This window comes from Propithecus coquereli, unplaced genomic scaffold, assembly GCF_000956105.1.
Source record: "Propithecus coquereli isolate 6110/MARCELLA unplaced genomic scaffold, Pcoq_1.0 Scaffold143, whole genome shotgun sequence".
NCBI classification, from domain to species: Eukaryota; Metazoa; Chordata; class Mammalia; order Primates; family Indriidae; genus Propithecus; species Propithecus coquereli.
Genome location: NW_012138636.1, coordinates 4,233,975 through 4,238,992, shown reverse-complemented (window position 1 = coordinate 4,238,992; position 5,018 = coordinate 4,233,975).

Sequence of the window (5,018 nt, the reverse complement as noted above, 5' to 3'; positions counted from 1 at the left end):
GAATGTTTATAGCAGCACAATTCACAATTGCAAAGATGTGGAAACAACCCAAGTGTCCATCAATACATGAGTGGATTAATAAAATGTGGTATATGTATAGCGTGGAGTACTATTCAGCTTTAAGAAACAATGGTGATATAACACCTCTTGTATACTCCTGGATAGAGCTGGAACGCATTCTACTAAGTGATTTATCCCAAGATGGAAAGACAAGCACTACATGTACTCACCATCAAATTGGTATTAACGGATGAACACATAAATGCACATATAAGAATAACATCTATTGGATATTCGGCAGGGTGGATGGTTGACGGGGGTAGGGGGAGGGGGAGAGAGCGGGTATTGGTATTTGCATACACAAAGAGTGCAATGCGCACCACCTGAAGGATGGACATATTTGAAACTCAGAGTTAGGGGGGGAGGGTGTGGGCAAGGGCAACATACGTAACCTAAACATCTGTACCCCCATAATATGGTGAAATAAAAAAAAAAACTAAGCAAAAACATTAATAAATATTTCTCAAATGAACAGGTACAAATGATTGACAGATATAGAAAAATATGTTCAACATCACTAATCATCAAGGAAATGCAAATCAAATCCACAAGGAGATATCATCCTACCCCAATAGAATGGCTATTATTAAAAAGAAAAAGATAATAGATGTTGGTAAGGATGTGGAGAAAATGGAACACTTATACACTATTGATGAGAATGTAAATTAGTACAGCTACTATAGAAAACCATATGGAGTTTTCTTAAAAAGCTAAAAATAAAACTATCATACTGTCCAACACTCCCACTACTGAATATTTACCCAAAATAAAATAAATCAATATATCAAAGAGATTACCTGAATTTCCAAGACTATTGCAGCAAAATTTACAATAACAAAGACATGAAGTCAAGCTAAGTGATTATCAAAGAATGAATGCATAAGGAAAATGTGGCATGTATACACAATGGAATACTATTTGGCCATGAAGAAGAATGCAATCATGTCATTTACTGCAACATAGATGGAACTGGAAATCACTACTTTAAGTGCAATAATCCAGGCACAGAAAGACAAATATAGCATACTTTCCCTCATATGTGGGAGCTAAAATGGTTGACCACATGGAGGTGGAGTGAAATAATAGATACTATAGAATGAGAAGGGTGTTTATGTGGGAAATGTGGGGAATAAAAAGAGGTTGGTTAATGGACACAATCATATGGTTAGATAAAAGGAATAAATTATAACGTTCAATAGCAAAGTAGAGTGACTATACTTAACAACACAACAATGTATTATATATTTCAAAGAGCCAGTGGGGATGGGTAAACTCACAACTAATTGATGCAGTGTGTACTGTATGGGGGAAGGGCAAGCTTGTAGCTCTGGCTTGGGTGAGGCAAAGGCATTATTTGTAACCAAAATATTTGTACCCCTATAATATTGTGAAATTTTAAAAAGAGAGCCAAAAGGAAGAACTTTAAATATAACCAACACATAGAAATTAGAAACACTTAGTTGATGGAAATTCTATATACTTTGACTTTATCATTACACATTCTATGCCTGTGCAAAAATGTCACATGTATTCCATAAATATGTACAAAAACAATATATCAAAAATTAAATAAAATCTTACGAAAGAACTTTCAATGTGAAAATAGATCTTTTGAAATTATCCAGTGAACAAGAAAAAAATTTAAAATCAAAGTCAGCCTACAAGATATATGGGACAATATAAATACATTAGGGGACTTCCAGAAGAAGAAGGGACAAAGGAAAAAGTAAAAAGAATTATTTAGTGAAATAATTGCTTAAAACATCTCAAATCTTGGGAGAGATAAGCACATCCAGATCTTTGAAGCCCAAAGATCCTACAAATATATTCAACCTGAAGAGATCCTCTCCAAGGGAGATTATAATCAAACTGTAAAAAGTTAAAGACAGAGACCTTTAAAAACACCAAGAGAAAAGAATTAAGTTACATATAAGCAAATCCCCATTAGACTATCAGATTTTTCAGCAGAAATATTACAGGCCATGAGAGAATAGGATGATATATTCAAACTATTAAAGAAAAAAAAAAACCCTGCAAGCCAAGAATACTATGCCCAGGGAAGCTGTTCATCTGTAAAGAAGGAAAAATAAAGTCTTTCCCAGAAAAGGAAAAGATAGGGAAGTTATATCTTGTAAATCTGTCTTATAAGAAATACTTAAGGGAGTTACTCAAGTAGAAATGAAAACATGCTAATTACTAACACAAAAACATATATAAGTATAAAATTCACTGGTAGAGAAAAAAATATAGTCAAACTTAGAAAATTCCAATATCATAGATTATTTCTAACTCTTGTATGAAGATTAAATATCAAAGTCAAAAATAACTATAGCTACAATACCTTGTTCATAAATATCTAATAAAAGATGGAAAGTGTTACATAAGAAATATAAATGGTATAGCCCAAGAGGGAAAACAAAACAATAGGTATCATTCAACATGACAAAGTACCCATCAATACACTAATGGATTAATAAAATGTGGTATATGTATACCACGGGGTACTAGTCAGCCATCAAAAAAAAAAAATGGTGAACTGCCTCTTGTATTATCCTGGATGGATCTGGAGCTCATTCTTCTAAGTGAAGTATCACATCACAAGAATGGAAAAACAAGAACCATATTTACTCACCATTAAATCGGTACTAATTCATCAACACTTATGTGAACATATGGAAGTAGCAGTGATCGAGTGTCGGGCAGGTGGGACGGGGGGAGGTGATGGGTAAATTGACACCTAACGGGTTTGGTGCGCACTGTCTGGATGATGGACAATCTTGTAGCTCTGAATTGGGTGGTGTAAAGGCAAGATATGTAATCAAAGTCTTTGTACCCCCATAATATTCTGAAATAAATATTAAAAACAAAGAAGAACCAAAAAGAAAAACACAAATATATTCTAGTTGTTTTACTGCAGTTACCAATTTCAAAAAACCTCGGACAGCAAACAGATCCTTGCACCTTTCTTTTTCCTAGATAGACTATGCAACTATTATGATTTATGTTGAACTTATGCCTTCCTTCTATGATTTTGAACTTGTGGTATATGTTAGGCAGAGGATCCCTGTGTGACCAGCTTCCAAGAAAAATCTTCGGTCCTTAGTCTCTAATGGGGTTCTGGGGGCAAAAACATTACACATATGTTGCTACATTTTTGTGCCGGGGGAAGAATTTGCTCTCTGTGACCCTTCATAGAGGGAGAGATCCTACAGAATTCTGTACATGGATTCTTGCAATCTCCACCTATGTCTTTCCCCCTTATGGTTCAACTTACTAGGTCGCTATAATAAATCTTAGCTACAAACACAGCTATATACTGAATTCCATGATTGCTTCTAGTGAATCTCTGAGAGTGGAGTGATCTTGACAAATCCTGACCCAACTCCTCTTCTCTCTGTAGTCATCCTCATACATCCCTACTGTAACACTACACAATTTCAGTGAAAAGATGAAAGGGGAGTGTTTGAAAAAGTTAAATGTCAAACAAATAAAATACTGATGTAGAAGATCTAGTTTAATTAAAATGTGTCAATGCTTTTGAAATTCAGGAAACAAATATATAAGTCATGGAAAAGTTATTTATAAACTTTGTACTTACATAATATGATCTTTTGAAAAAGAAATGGCTTTTAAGAATCTCTCATTAGCTTTAAAGAAACAGCTTTATTGAGATGTAATTTATATACTACAAAATCCACCCTTTTAAAGGGCACAATTCAGTGGTTTTAGTGTTGCTAAACAAAACTGTGCATCTGTCACCATTATCTAATTCTAGACTGTTTTCATCACCCTCCCCCCTAAAACCCTGTACCCATTAGTAGTCAATTCCCATCATTCCTTTCCTCCAGCCCCTGGAAACTATTAATCTACTTTCTGTCTCTGTAGATTTGCCTATTCTTCATATAATTGAAATCATGTGGCCTTTGTGACTAGCTTTTTAAAAACATGTTGTATCATATAACAGTATTTCATTCCTTTTTATGGCCAAATAGCATTCCATTCTATGGATAAACTACATTTTATTTATGCATCCAGTATGTGACATTTGGATTTTTCCACTTTCTAGCTATCATGAATAATACTGCTATGAATATCCATTTACAATTGCTATTATTTGAACAGGACTTATCCCAGATTTATTGAGGTATAATTTAAAAATAATCACGAATAAGTTTTTGTGTGGACATATGCTTTCAATTAATTCTTTTGGTTACATATTTAGGAGTCAACTTGCTGGGTCATATGGTAACTCTATATTTGACATCTTGAAAAAATGTAGAACTGTCTTCCAAACAGCTTGCACCATTTTACACTCCCACTAACAATATACGAGTGTTCCAGTTTCTCTACATGGTCACAAATACCTGTTATTTTCTGTCTTTTGATCTATATCCGTTCTAGTGGGTGTGAAGTGATATCTCATTGTGATTTTGATTTTCATTTCTTGATGACTAATGACGTTGAATACCATATTGCATCTTATCTCCAATTTATGTAACTTTTTTGGTAAAAACTTTATTCAAATTCTTCACCCATTATTAAATGTGCTATCTTAGTTTAAAAAAATTCTTAACATTACTAATCATTGGGGAAATACAAATTAAAACCATGATGAGATATCATCTTACCCCTGTCAGAATGGCTTTTATTAAAAAGTCCAAAAACAAGAGATGATGGCATGGAGGCAGAGAGAAATGAATGCTTATACACTGTTGGTGGGACTGCAAATTAGTACAACCTCCATGAAAAACAGTATAGGGATTCCTAAAACAACTAAAAGTAGACCTACCATTTGATCCAGCAATCTCACTATTAGATATCTACTCAAAGAAAAGGAAGTCATTTTATCAAAACAGCACCTGCACTTGAATGTTTATTGCAGCAAAATTCACAGTTGCAAAGATGTGGAATCAACTCAAGTGCCCATCAATTCATACTTTGATTAACAAAATGTAATA